This window comes from Oryctolagus cuniculus, chromosome 12, assembly GCF_051225735.1.
Source record: "Oryctolagus cuniculus isolate XC-2025 breed Fujian yellow rabbit chromosome 12, ASM5122573v1, whole genome shotgun sequence".
NCBI lineage: Eukaryota > Metazoa > Chordata > Mammalia > Lagomorpha > Leporidae > Oryctolagus > Oryctolagus cuniculus.
Window position 1 is genome coordinate 34,910,340 of NC_142878.1, and position 15,942 is coordinate 34,926,281.

General features: G+C 39.8%; 1 pseudogene; it reads left to right on the forward strand.

The window, feature by feature from the left end:
- Nucleotides 1-12,413, forward strand: part of LOC127483855 (importin subunit alpha-6 pseudogene) — a 30,918-nt pseudogene extending 18,505 nt beyond the window's left edge.
- The last annotated feature ends 3,529 nt before the right edge of the window (nucleotides 12,414-15,942 follow it).

A 15,942-nucleotide genomic window follows, 5' to 3' on the forward strand; every position in this document is an offset into this window, starting at 1 on the left:
CATATTGGGTGAAGCTGCCATCTCTGGTGCCGCCATCCCATGTGGACACAGGCTCGAGTCCTGGCTGCTCCACTTCCAATCCAGCTCCCTGTGGTAGACCTGGGAGGACAGAGGAGGATGGCCCAAGTGCTTGAGCCCTTTCATTCATATGGAAGGCCTGGAAGAAACTCCTGACTCCTGGATTCAGACTGGTCAGCTCAGGCCATTGTGGCCATTTAGGGAGTGAGCCAGCAGAAGGAAGATCTCTTCCCACCTACCCCTGTCTCTGTCTCTCCCCTTCTCTCTCTCTCTTTGTCTCTGCCTTTCAATTGAATAGTTAAAAATCTTTCAAAAATTCTATATTCCACAAACTTTTTAAAGTAGCTTTGTACATATCACATGATATATCCTGTGGTATCACTTTAATTTCTAATTGTTACAAACTGAAATGACTGAAGAAATTAATTGATGAAAAAATCTATGCAATCAATTACTCATTATAATTTTGTAAACCCTTGGGAGGGAGATCTATGTTATAAATGATAATAAATCCAGGCAAAAACTTGTTAGTCAGAACTGATCTCTGAATGTGCAGAGAAATAATATCACAATACTCTTTGCAGATGGTTCTTCACCCACTCCAATTATGCAATGTGAAAATATTCCTTTTTATTCCAAAGGCCAGAGCTGCATCTAGTGACATGCTTAGAGTCAAGGTGATATAAATGGAGAGCTAAAATCTTAGTGAACATATGGTGTTCTATGAGAGAATGTTTTATGCTTTACCCCAAAAAAGAAATTGTACTTATCGCACAAGTTTGATTTAGGTAAGTTCTTATTTTATTAGTCATAGATTAATACAAAATTATTAATCAGTTGTTATACAACATGCAACCCAGTTGTGTAATCTTTCCTCAAATTTTCATTAGAAATATTACATAAAGTTTTTACTATCTTCATTTTATGCCTGGGGAATTGAGTTAATAGCTTACTAGATAACCTGAACACTTTGTCTAAATAAGGCATACATTCTATATTTTATAAAAAATGAGAAACTTCAACATAGTGTATACTTTTTAGCTCCTTATACTTATCAATTTATATATATTATCTTAATATGTGGTTATAAGATATAATTCAAGCCCAAAAAGAAAATTGATAGAGCTCATTACCAAAATGCTCTTATTAAACACATTGTAAAGGATTCACATACTATGCAAGTAAAATGAACACAGATGGATGACCTGAGACTCAAGGAGTAATAAGGGACAAATGCTAAGATCCTTGAAATTGGCAATGTTCTATATCAAAAAGCAATAACAAGATTTAGTGGGCTAAAATGAAAGAAGATATAATTAATGGGGCTGGTGCTGTGGCACAGTGGGTTAACACCCTGGCCTGCAGTGCCAGCATCTCATATGGGCGTTGGTTCGAGACCTGACTGCTCCACTTCCCATCCCACTCTCTGTTGTGGCTTGGGAAAGCAGTGGAGGATGGCCCAAGGCCTTGGGCCCCTGCACCTGTGTGGGAGACCCGGAAGAAGCTCCTGGCTTCGGATCAGTGCAGCTTTGGCCGTTGTGGCCAATTGGGGAGTGAACCAATGGATGGAAGACCTCTCTCTCTCTCTCTCTCTGCCTCTCCTCTGTGTAACTCTGAATTTCAAATAAATAAATAAATCTTTTTTTAAAAAAGAAAATATAATTAAAATATACTTCAATAACCACATAGTTTGAAAAAGAACACAAACAGAGTTGACAAACTCTAAGATCCTTGAATATGGGGGGGAAATTAAACCCAAGCATGGACATCGGACTCTAAAAATGTGTGAAACATTTTTCAGCTGAATCTTCTCCTTAATCATGACAGGGTGATGCAGAGGATGATCACTCTTCCTACTGATTCTGAGATACAAAGAAATCAATGTGCATTTTAGTTGAGTATTTAATCTTACTGAACACTATCTTATAGTTTGCTGAGAGCTTGCTTTGATCCTAACAATAGGTGGTATGTTTGGGAACCAGGATCTCCAACCTTAAAGAGCCCAAAGTTTTACAGGAGCTGGAGCTGGGAACTGAATCCAGGCACCTCAATATGGAAGTTGGGCATCTTAGCTATTAAACTAAAAGATCACCCAGAAAAATTTTTTATTATTTATCCCTTCAATTATTTCTTAAAGATTTATTTTTTATATGAAAGGCAGAGTGACAGAGAGAGGGGGAGAGACAGACAGACAGACAGAGACACATACACACAGAGGTCTTCTATCCACTGATTACTCCTCATGTGGCTGCAACATTTAGGGCTGACCAAGAGAGAAGAACCCCACCACTACCACCACAATTCCTTCCAGGTGTCCCACATGGGTGGTAAGGGACAAAGTAATTGGAACATCATCTGCTGTCTTCTACAGCACATTAACAAGAACCTGGATTGGAAGCAAAGCAGCCAGGATTCGACTTGGCACTCCCATATGAGATATTGCATCTGGTAACTAACATCACTCTGCAATGCTGGCCCCTTTGACAAAACTTTAACAAATTATTTTATTTGTCATTTTTGCTCAGATTTACTCATATTTTAAGCAGAAATAACATCAAGCACATTGTTCAGCTTTTTATTTTTCCTGCTGAGTCTTTGTTAGAGGAATATGTTCCTTCCAAATACTGGGGGGTTGTGGATTGGATTTCTTTTAGTGATTGGAGTAGGAAGGAGTGGATGAGCCAACAAATGTCCTAAAAGGAGTAGCTTCCAGCAAGCCAGCAGGGACTTTTTCTAACTGAGTGGTTGTTAAAGTGTAGTTTATAAAGTCCTACAGATCTAAAGTTGCATTTAGCAACAGCTTGAGATTGAAGAAAAAGAGATAAAGTCAGACTCAGGATTGTCAATAGTTAATTAAATGTAAATACAGAAAAGGCTAAAAGAACTCAAGACTTAAGAGGCCAACAACAGACTTTTTTTGTATTGATACTAGTTATTACTAAGTGTTTTTTCTGAAGCATTAGATCTGATAAGTATAGCTTAGCTATTCTGCAAAACCCCAGGATATAATGATGTCATATCAGAGACACAATGTCAATGAGAAAAAAAAAATCCATGTATTTAAGAGTGATTCAATATGAATGTATTCTAAAAATAAAAGTTATACATTTATCACTGCATGATAATAATAATGTAATTCTATTTTACTTTTTTTCTGGAAGGTCTACACTGGTTTTTGTAATGACTGTACTATATACATCTCGACAACAGTGTCCAAGGTTTTCTTTATTCAACATAATTTATAGTATTTGTTGCATTTCATCAATTTGATTATATACATTCTATAGGTGTGATGTAATCAATCTGTGGTGTGTTCAATAGATAGTGTCTGGAAAGAAACTCCAGAGGCTTCCATAGCCTTGGCAGCTCATGACAAGAGTCTCTGGTGGTTACTGACATCATAAATAAGAGTGTCAATTGTTAAATCAACAAGAGTCACTGTGCACTCACTTCCCATGTAGGATCTCTGTCCTTCATGTGTTGTACTACGTAAATTAATGGTATAACTAGTACTCAAACAGTACTTTATACTTCATGTTTCTGTGTAGGTGCAAATTGTTGAAATCTTTACTTAATATATACTAAATTGATCTTTTGTATATAAAGATAACTGCAAATGAATCTTGATGAATAGGATGGGAGAGGGAGTGGGAAATATGATGGTTGCGGGTGGGAGTGTGGTTATGGGGTGAAAAGCCACTATAATCCAAAAGTTGTACTTTGGAAATTTATATTTATTAAATAAAGGTTAAAAAAAGAATTAAAAAAAGAAAATTGTAAAAGGCAATGAAATATTTTTAGAATATGAGATGGTCTTAAAAAGTGTCTGTGAATTTTTTCACAGACCAATCTCCCTAAGATGGTCCCAAGTTCCCCAATCCTTGAATGTGAACTAATCTTAGTGACTGTCTCCCTTTTAATGAACTTACTGGGTTGCAGGGAGATGCTATGTGATTTCTGAGGCCAGGTCACTGAAGACTGTCTTTGTACAACAATACAATGGAAGAATCTCACAAGCCTGGACTCGGGGGGAAGAAGTCAAGCATGTTCTATGTGATTCCTTTTTTTTTTTTTTTTGACAGGCAGAGTGGACAGTGAGAAAGAGAGAGACAGAGAGAAAGGTCTTCCTTTTGCCATTGGTTCACCCTCCAATGGCCGCTGCGGCCGGCGCACCGCGCTGATCCGATGGCAGGAGCCAGGTACTTCTCCTGGTCTCCCATGGGGTGCAGGGCCCAAGCACCTGGGCCATCATCCCCCACTGCACTCTCGGGCCACAGCAGAGAGCTGGCCTGGAAGAGGGGCAACCGGGACAGAATCCGGCTCCCTGACCGGGACTAGAACCCGGTGTTTATAAAGAATTCAATCAGTGGCAGAGCTAGTTTACAGTATTAAAAGTCAGGACTGTGGCTGATTGAGAGGGTGTGTGGGGACCCCTGGGCACGGATAGTGTTCTGTTTCTTGATCCAGATGCTGATTACGTACTGGTATTTAGCTTGTGAAAATTTATCAACACACACATTTACTATATGTAAACTTTTGTTTATATAAATTATGCTTAAATAAAAAGTTATGCAACCCGCATGAGAGACCCAGAAGAAACTCATGGCTCCTGACTTTGGATTGGATCAGCTCAGCTCTGGCCATTGAGGGTACTTGGGGAGTGAACCAGCAGTTGGAAGACCTCTCTCTCTCTCTCTGTGTCTCTGTCTCTCCGTCTGTCTCTACCTCCCTCTGTAACTCTTTCAAATAAATAAAATAAATCTTTAAAAAAAGTTTAAAAAATAATCATGGAATGTTTGGATTTATTTTAAAAATATTAGAAAGCTAACATTTTTGAGTAAGAATCACTAAATTCGCGCCGGCGCCGCGGTTCACTAGGCTAATCCTCCGCCTAGCGGCGCCGGCACACTGGGTTCTAGTCCCGGTCGGGGCGCCGGATTCTGTCCCGGTTGCCCCTCTTCCACGCCAGCTCTCTGCTGTGGCCAGGGAGTGCAGTGGAGGATGGCCCAGGTGCTTGGGCCCTGCACCCCATGGGAGACCAGGAAAAGCACCTGGCTCCTGGCTCCTGCCATCGGATCAGCGCGGTGCGCCGGCCACAGCGCGCTGGCCGCGGCGGCCATTGGAGGGTGAACCAACGGCAAAAGGAAGACCTTTCTCTCTGTCTCTCTCTCTCACTGTCCACTCTGCCTGTCAAAAAATAAAAAAAAAATAAATAAAAAAAAGAATCACTAAATTCTTAAAACTACCTTTGAGAGACATGTACTTTGGACATGCTAAACACATATACCTTGTTAATTAACTGCCTGATGTCATATAGCTCACAGGTGGCAAAGTCTGGACTCTGGTTCCACTTTTGAAGATGCACTCATAGGGTGGGAACCTTACTCTTCACTGTATGCTGACCCTTCCTAGCCCTTGTGTCTTTGTCTCAGGAGCGGTTGGCAGAGGGGTAATGGAGAGCCTGGACTGACTTCAAGGCCCTCATTATTTCTTGCCTGGACAATTTAATTTCCCATTCACTTCTGCCCCAGTCTCACAGATTGGCAGTGCTTTCCCCACATGAGAAGTAAGGCCATCTTTCTTCTACAAATACCTCAGCACTTCTCTTTAGCCTTCATGGAAAACTCTAAACCCAGTTTATCTAGAAATTCTTGAAGAATGAAGCCCAAGGGCTGGTGTAGTGGTACTGCATTAAAGTCATCCCATATAAGCACCAATTTGAGTCCCTGTTGATCCGCTTCTCATCCTGCTCCTTGCTAACATGCCTGGGAAATCCGCAGAAGATGGCCCAAGTACTTGAGTCATGCCAACCACATGGATGACCAGGATGGAGTTTCTGGCTCCTGCTTTTAACCTGGCCCAGCATTGGCCACTGCAGTAATTTAAGAAGAAAGCCAGCAGATGGATGATCTCTCTCTCTCTCTCTTTTTCTCTCTCTTTCTCTCTCCCCCCTCCAACTGCTCTTCAACTAAATAAGTAAATCTTTTAAAAAATAATGATATCCCAGTGGTAGGTGTTTGATCTAGTGGTTAAGCTGTCCATTAGAACACTTGCCTTTGATGATTGAGTACCTGGATTCAATGCTCAGCTCTGGCTCCCGACCCCTGCTTCCTGCAAATGAAGATACTGGGAGCCATCGGGGATGACTTACTGAAGTAGTTGGGTCCCTGCCTTCCTCATGAGAGAACTGGAATGAGTTCCCAACTCTCAGCTTTGGTTGCAGCCAAGTTTCTACCACTGCAGGCATTTGGGAATAAACTGGTTATGGGAACTTTATCTCTCTCTCAAGTAAATAAATGAAGTTATTGTTGTACATATTCATGGGTACAAGTACATATTATTTATATTTATTTTATTTATTTTTCTGAATGGCAGGGTGTGAAAGATAGGGAGAGGAAGATATTCCATCTGCTGTTTGGCCATCCAAATGCCTGTTACCTCCAGGGCTGTGTCAGGCAGAAACCAGGAGCCCAGAAATCAAACTAGGTCTTCTGCCTGGTGTAAGGGACACAAATACTTGGGTGAAAATTCACTGCCTTCTCAGACAAATCAGCAGGAAGCTGGGTCAAAAGCAAAATAGTTAGGGCTCCAACCAACACTACAAAATGGGGTGTGGGAATCCCAAGTGTCAGCTTAATCCTCTGTGTCACAATGACCACTCTAATGTTACAACTCTTTAAATACAATGTGGAATGACCAAAATGAGCCAATTACATTTGACATCTTCGGTGTTGAGAACATCTGAGATCCACCTTCCCAGGGACATTGAAATATATGGGCCTCAACTATTAACTATATTCACCACACTGTACAAAAGATCTTATAAAAAAAAAGAAAGACAAAACAAAATTTGCTCTGCCTATCAGTTTGTACCCTTGGTTATGCTTTCCTTATTCTTCCCAAACACAAGATGTGGTCACTAACATTCTATTGTGTTTCTATTAGATGTTCAATTGTTTCAGATTCCACCTATAAGAAAGAGCATGTGATATTTATCTTTTTTGTGTTTGATTGATTTCATTTAGCATACTGTTTTCCATTGTGCACTCATTTCCATTCATAGTGTCACAAACACCAGAATTTTTTCCCCTTAAGATTAAATAGTATCACCTTATATGTGTGTATGTGTGCATATATAAATATATATGTATGTGTGTATTTGTATAGACACACACATACATGATGGTATTTATTTATTTATTTTTGACAGACAGAGTGGACAGTGAGAGAGAGAGACAGAGAGAAAGATCTTCTTTTGCCGTTGGTTCACCCTCCAGTGGCCGCCTCGGCCAGCGCAGTGCAGCCGGCGCACCGCGCTGATCCGCGCTGATCCGATGGCAGGAGCCAGGTGCTTCTCCTGGTCTCCCATGGGGTGCAGGGCCCAAGTACTTGGGCCATCCTCCACTGCACTCCCTGGCCACAGCAGAGAGCTGGCGTGGAAGAGGGGCAACCTGGACAGAATCCGGTGCCCCGACCAGGACTAGAACCCGGTGTGCTGATGCCGCAAGGTGGAGGATTAGCCTAGTGAGCCGCGGCGCTGGCCACATGATGGTTTTGACAGATGTGGAAACTGTGAATAATAATGCAATATATATGGGAGTGTAGACATGTTTGACATGCTGATTTTCAATATTTCGTAAAATACCCAATAGCGTGACTGCTGAATCATATGGTAATTGTATTTTTTGAGAAATGACCTATTTTTTCTATAATGTCTGCACTAATCTACATTCAGACTAACAGTGTATAAAAGTTCTTTTTTTCAGAATCTTCTTTAATATTTATCTTCCAACTTTCTAATAAAAACCTTGGTAAGAGGAGTAAGATGATATCTGATTGTAGTTTTAATTTGCATCTTTCTAAAGATAAGTGATGCTGAGCATTTTTTCACATATCTTAAACATTTGCATGTCTTCTTTTGAGAGATGGCTATTCAGGTACTTTGCTCATTTCATGGTAAGTTTGTTTTCTTTATATAAATATGTTTTATCATTTATTTATTTTCAATTTATTTGAAAGGGAGGCAGTGAGAGAAAGGGAGAGAGGGAAAGAGAGAGAGAAAGAGAGAGATCTTCCATCTACTTGTTCACTCCCCAAATACCCACAATAGCTTGGACCAAACCAAACGGAAGCCAGGAGCCAGGAATTACATTGAGGTCTCCTGTGTGGGTAGCAAAGATCTAAGTAGTTGAGTTGACTTGTAGTCTCCCAGGTACACGCTAGCATGAAGCTAAATTTGAAGTAGAGTTGGGACACAAATCCAAATACTCCAATATGTGATACAGGCACCAAATGGTATTTTAGCTGACATGACAATTGCCTGACCCTCTGTAGAATTATTTGAATTCCTTATATTTTTGGATATGAATACCTTATCGGATGCATAGCTTACATTTTTTTACATTCTGTCCCAGTTCATAGGTTATATCTTCATTTAATTGTTTCCCTTGTTGTGCAATACCCTTTATTTTGATATCCAGCAACCCCACCTCTAGGAATATACACTGAAAAAGTCTTAGTATACATACATACATATATATATATATATATATATATATATGTTGATTTGTAGAAATAGAGTATAACAAAATCAAAGGGCCTATCCAGAGATGACACAAACAATGTTTAAGAAACACTGTGAATGTGTGATGGATCACAGTGAGCAAGAGAACAGCAATGAAGGTCTGAGAAGAGAAAATTAGGCAGACGTTAGGACATGATGTGTCTTGAAATTCGGTAAAACAAAGTTTTAATTTTAATCCTAATTCAATATAAAGTTATAAAAGAGTATAGGTAAAATGTATATACAAAGCTATGGCTGTCATTTTGGGAAAAAAAAATCTTTCTGGTTGTTTTGTGAAGAATAAATTTAAGAGTACAAAAATAGAAACATTGTGACCCTGGAGGTCAGTAGAATATGACAGAAAGAACTGTTGCCCAGTCTATTTTGCCTCTAGAATAGTTGAAAAAAGATGGGTGGACCTTGTTGTCTGGGGCTGTAGAAAGTTACAACTGATAGATTAAGTGATAGAATAAGTGCAGCTGATAAGGAAAATGGAGGAATCAAAGATCTCTTGACTTGCAACTGAAACATGTGGGAGGACAGTGGTGCCATTACTAAGAGGAGGAAGATTTGGGAAAGAATTAGAATTTTTTTTTTCACACTAGTCCTTTTCCAACTGAATCACATCTTTTATCAACATAAACATATTCCATTGAATAATTCTGACTCCATTCAATCCAACTATCTATCTATTCACTGAGAACTTAGTATATATCAGGTGCTATCTTGGTAAGTAAATGCCCTATTCTCACATGAAGAATTGTAGTCTAGAGGAAGCAGGCATTTCTATTGACAATTGAGATGCCTAGACAATAGCAACTGGTACTGGAATACCAATTTTTTTCAGACATCTCTCCTTGCAAGGATACAGTTGCTCTTTATGGAAGAGATCTTTTTGTTCTCAAAGGCTATCGACCTTATCTTCAAATCTAGAAAAGTATAGTCACATTGGAATTAAGCACTTTCTAGCCAATAGAAAAGTATAAAAGTAAATTATTTGCTAGTTGCATGAGGTAGGTGAAATGTCCTTGTTCTGGAAAAGCAAAGATGTGATATGGGGGGACAGAGTTCCCTAACTTCATCCTGTTTCCCGCAAGGCATCACATTTCCCTAACTCTCAGGTCATTTACAGATATCAAAGAAAAATTACCCTCCTGATTTTGTTCTCCTTGTAGGTACCACGTTTCCATAGATCCTGACATCATTTTGTTGTCATTTCCTTGGTGAACAAGAAAGTGTATTAAATAGTGGCCTACTTTAATGCACCTCAATGAAGTGAGTCAGTTGTTCCCTCTTTGCCAGAAGGATTAGATTGATTTTTAAAAATTGTACTAAAGTTCACTTTTATTCTCATTCAGTTGAGCTGTTTGCTCTATAAAGGCTTTGAGTTATTTGTTCAAAATAAAAATCCAATTGTCAGAACAAGTTGGGAACATTGAGTCTGGGGGAAAAATGAAACATGATGTTTTCATCATTTCTCATTGATTTCTTCCCTCTGCTTAGATGATCACTTCAATGTAAGTTTCCACATTATTTTTTAAAAGACTTTTTTGAGATAGCATATTGGGATTCTATATAAAAATAACAAAAGTCTAAGTTGTGATTATGTTTAATCTTGCTGTTCCATAAGATGCATGACTTAATAACATATAAAAATTGCAGGTTTAAGGATAGTGCAATTGTTGGAAATGATATACTTTTGAAAAGTAAGGGCCAAAAATGAAGCCAACATGCTGTGTAGGAAAACAATATAGTTTTCAACTTTAGAGAAGAGCCATTTTGTATGAAGAAAAGTGGATAAGGTAAACACTCATAGAAATTATGTTCTAGGATGGCATCCAACAAACTTATTCAAGGCCCAGCCTTGTGATCCAGTGTGTTCAACTGCCTTTTACAATATCAGTATCCCATATCTGAGAGCCTGTTTGAGTCCTGGCTGCCCTCTTTTTGATCCAGTACCTTGCTGATGCACCTGGCAAAGTAGATGATGGCCCAGGTACTTGGGTATTTACTCTCACTTGGGAAAGCTGGAGGAATTCCAGACTCCTGGCTTCACCCTGACCAAGCCCTACCTGTTGCAGCCATTTGAGAAGTAAGCAACCAGATCTCTCTCTCTCTCCCCCCTCTCTCTCTCTCAGTATGTGTGTGTGTATGTCTCCCTCTTTGTCATTATTCCTTTAAAATAAATAAATAATTTTTTAAGAATAAAAACAAACCAGCCGGCGCCGCAGATCACTTGGCTAATCCTCCACCTGCGGCGCCGGCACCCCAGGTTCTAGTCCCGGTTGGGGTGCCAGATTCTGTCCCAGTTGCTCCTCTTCCAGTCCAGCTCTCTGCTGTGGCCCAGGAAGGCAGTGGAGGATGGCCCAAGTGCTTGGGCCCTGAACCTGCTTGGGAGACCAGGAAGCACCTGGCACCTGGCTCCGGATTGGTGCAGCACACTAGCCATGGCGACCAATTGGATGATGAACCAGCGGAAAGGAAGACCTTTCTCTCTGTCTCTCTCTCTCTTTCACTGTCTAAATCTGCCTGTCAAAAAAGAAAAAAAAAATAATAAAAACAAACCAACAATTCAACAAAATCTGCTTAAGATTAAAGAAAAACTTCTCTCTAAAGATTCCAAAATTTCAATTTGTTTTTTCCTAAGCTATATAAAAATTTCCTTCTCTCATTCATGCAAAAAATTGTGTTCATTGTTTTTTATTTTTTAATACCATTGTCCAAACTGGGAATTCTTATATTTAAGAAGAAAGTTAAAAGGTAATTTTTGGCTCAGGGCCTCCAAGAAGGGGCACAGTTGATCACCATCTTAGACTGTGAACCCACTTGTTGCCCTCCAAGTAGGGGCAGAGTGAAAATCCTTCATCACCTACAGCAGCCATAGCCGCCAAGATGTTAGGACACCAAGGAATAGTACATTACTGATAGCATAGTTAGTCCAGGGAAAGATAACTATAGAATGAAAAATGACAAGAATCTTGATGTGAATGAAAGGGGAGAGGGAGTGGGAAAGGGGAGGGTTGTGGGTGGGAGGGACGGTATGGGGGGAAGCCATTGTAATCCATAAATCATACTTTGGAAATTTATATTCATTAAATAAAAGTTTAAAAAAAAAGAAAAATGACAGGAATAAAGCTCTAAATCCTCAAGAAATGCAGAGAAAAAGGGAAGAAGGAACATAGTTTTGGAGGCAAAAAAAGTTGGTGGTGGGGAGAATAGTTGTTCAAAAGCAGAAATGTCTCTTTGCCTAGAAATGAGTCAGTGTTGGGAAGTTCTGTCCAAAGTCTAGATATCACTTCCACTGTACCCATTCCAGAAAAAGAAGTTATTACCACTAATACAGTTCAGATGCTGTTTCCTTATAATACTGATTAACAGGTAGCAGCAACACAGAAATTTAGAAAGTTGCTTTTCTAAAGAACCTAATCAACAAATGGACCAAGTTATACAAAAGCCAGGAGTTGTAGAGATTTGCGAAATTTCTTGAAAGAAATGAAAATTGTACTTTACAATTTGAAGTTGCACAGACATTAACTAATATAGCATCTGAAACTTTTCTTCATACCAAAGTAGTGATTGAAATGGGAGCTGTTCAAGTTTTTTATCCAACTTCTTAATTCAGAACATGAAGATGTTCAGGAACAAGCTGTTTGGACACATGGTTATACTGGTGGTGAATGCAGAGATTTTTGTTTTGAACTGTGAAATACTTCCACCTCTTTCAGAGTTATTAGAATCATACAGACTTTCAACAACCAGAAATGCTGTATGGGCCCTCTCAAATTTCTGTAGTAGCAAAAACTCTTCTCAAAACTTTAGTAAGCTTGAGTAAAATATTCAAATTAAGGGGCCTACCTCCATTAAGTTTTTTGTAATAAATTTTTTAAAGTTGGAAGGATTCTATTTTTTTTAGTATTTACTTACTAGATAATATTTGCACATATATGAAATTCAGAAGATTGAAGGTGAAAAGGGAGTTTCTCTTCTACTCTTTACCCTTCAAATTCTGCTGCACAGCAGTACCCAACTAGAGGTTTATATATCTTTCAGGTGACTCTGATCTAGTTCCCACCCCCCCCAACAAATTTTAGTAATTCTTTCATATCTTGGTAGAAACTCTGGAATGGAAAATAGTTCAGAAACTTTGGTATAAACTATCTACCATTATCACTATGTGTAACACATATGAAATAGCATTGTCCATAAAAATAACTGTGCCAAATATTTATCACAGATTTATTCATAATCACCAAAAAATTGGAAACAGTCCAAATGTACTAAAATGTATGCAAAAATAATTCAATCTTACTTTAAGTAACTTAGACCTCAATGAACTTAGTATTTTTAAGATGCTAGAGAGAAAATAAATGGAATGTTAAAAAAGTTCATTTTTATTATATTTAACAACACATTGAGCCACTCTACTTTTTTTATCTGTTAGGATTTTACCTCATTTCTGTTTTCTAAAACTACTAGAATTTTAAAAAATATTATTTACTATTTATTAGCTTTCATCTTATTTGAAATGCAGAGTGACACACACACACACACACATACACACAGAGGAGATGATGTGGTCAAGATTAGATGGATAATTTTAAGTTCATGAGCTGGAAGCTGCACCTTCTTCACTTTGTTTTGTCATTCATCTACTTGTCAATCAGGAGACCCCTCCCCAAGAAGTACCTCCTATGAGACATGGGGGTGGTACCACACCACATAAACACTTCTGTTTTTCTGAGCACATAAAGGGCTAGGAAGAGCGGAAGCTAGCTCTGTCTCCTCCATGTGGACTCAGGACAAGCAGAGGAGGGTATGATATTTCCTTTTCTTTGGCCCCATTCTCCCCTAATAAAGCCCTAATGGGCCTGTGTATTTTTCTCACTTTGTAAGTAAAGTTTATCACACTCATGCTGTGTTTGGGCCTGTATTTAGAATTCTTCTGTAGGTAAAAGGTAAGAACCTGGAAAATTAATTTAGGCCTTAAACCTAGCCCATAACATTTGGTGCAGCCAGCCAGGAGGCAAATTCATTTTCCAACACCGGCAGTGTGATTTGCTGAGCGAATGCACTGGGTGTTCACCTCAGCAAACAAGTGCACTTTTGTGTTTCTCAGTTCAAGCATTTTCGGTTTTGCTTTTGGTTTCAGAAAGAGCTGGAGGCTCCCACCTTGGAAAAGAGTTTTCTAAAGCTAAAACACACATGTTAATGTCTTTCCTGGTCCTAATCTCTGTAGCTTCAGGAAGAAAAAATGAGAACACAAAATGCTAGGGTTAATGGAATTAGGGAGAAAAGGTGAGATGAAAAGAAAAGGGGCCAGTTTCTGAGTGTTTGCTGATATTTAAATTCTTCCAAGTTGTTTGTGTGTTTTTAAGGGGAATGTATGTATTTGGAAAGCTCAAATTTAAGCCTTTAAGTCACATTGGGAGGATTTCACAGTTATTGACAATGAGTTCGCCTCAGGTTTTGGATTTATAAATCAGAAATCCTAGAGCAACTTTTCATTTGCTGGTTTTGGGTGGTGCAAGCTCTGAAGCCTAGTGGCCCCATTGTCTCAGGAAGTGAGTCCAAACATGGTGGAGGGTCCACTTCCTGTGACGAAGGGTGGAACTTCCAACCCATAATGGCGGTTTCCAGTACAAACACGTTGTAACTGGAGGCAGACCCCTTAAAAGTCCCATCTGGGGTGCCAGATATAATCAGAGACATACCCCTTCATGAGCCAGTGGATTCCTGCCTAATATTCAGAGAAGAATTCTGAATGCTGGCACAAATGAACAAGGCAGCTTGATAAGTTTTTAAGTTTTATTTAGTGAGAGAAATGCATTGGAGAGTGAAGGCCCTTTCTAAGAAATAACAAGAAGTCTGGATTCATACCCAGCATCCGGAACCAGCCATGCAGAGGAGCATGCAGGCCAGAAAGCATGGAGCAGGGGCCCAAAGGCACAGGGGCAGCAAGGGTCCACAATGCTGAAAGAGGCAAAAGGCCAAAAAGCCAAAATGGGCTGGGCCTATTATGTCCCAGGCCTTCAATCCACTTTCAAAGGAGAGTGATTAATTAGCCTGATTGGCCAATGGGCACACAGCTGTGGTCGGGTAGGGGCATGAGGTCACGCAGGGGTGTGTGAAGGTGTGGTTTTCCAGCTTACAAACCTGATCAATTTTACCCTAAATGCCTGCCTACAGCAACATTGTTGTCAAGTGGGTGAACAACACAAGGACTTCTGTCCTCACCACAAGATGGGCAACAGACTCCACCTCCAAAATGGAGGCCCCTATGGCTGGCTACATGGTGTATGCCTGGTTATCATTTTTTTTTTTAATTTTTTAAATTTTAGTCTGTAATTTTATTGGCTAGGGGCCAGTGGTAGAATTCATATAATGGGTTACCCTGTCTTTCATTTTATGGCTTTGCACAAACTCCCTTATCCTTTTGGCTTTGTTGGGCAGAAAGTTAGAAATTAGCCTATGTGTGTGAGAGGGGCCTGAAAAAACTGGCACAGCTGCAGAAGCCCAGCATTTTACAATTTCCAAGTCCTGCCTGGATCCTGCTAACCTTCCAGGTGGTCCCAGTCTCTCCCCCATAGGAAAGCTAACAGCAATAAAACTTACATCCTTCCTCCAAAGCAGGCACCCTAGAGAAGCTCCTTGGCACAGCATTGCCAGCAAGACTACCCCTATCTGATAACAAATCTGGGGAGGAATTTGCTAATTTAATCTCCACAAACCCTTTTCCTGTTGAAAGGAGAGGGGGAAAAGAGACTCCCTTAAAAACAGAAGTCTAAAGAGAGATTACACACCCAGCTCTCTGCTCTCTACTGAGCCACCTGCCAAGCCAGCCAGTTGTGTTCTCTCCGTTTAACTATGTAACCTTCCTTTCCCTAGTCTGAGTGACTGGGCACTCTCTCTCTCTAGCTGCCCCTTCTGCTCTGGCAGATGCCCTGTCCTCAATAAAACCTTGTTGCTTTGCTCTCTTTCTCATGCTTGAATTCTTTCTTGTGTGAAGACAAGAACCCCATGACTTCTCCATGGTGACAGCTTTGCTGGAATCTGTGGGCTGCCTGAGGTTCCATCCCCCAGGCACAGTGAGTCTTCTGAGATTTCACCTCGGACCAGGTGGTTTTCACTTCGGCCTTCTGGGATGGTGGTTCCCAGACCAGGTGGTATTTTCTTTGTATTTCTTTTTGTTTTTGTATGGTGTTTGGGCTTTACAAAATTTTAGGAAAAAAGGGTGGAAAAAAAAAGAAAAAAGGTTCTTCTGTGGGCTTGTTAAAATAATGGACGCCATTTTGTGTACAAATGGAGACTCTAAGGTGTCAAAATTATAGCTAATGCAAAAAAAAATGTATCAACATCACATG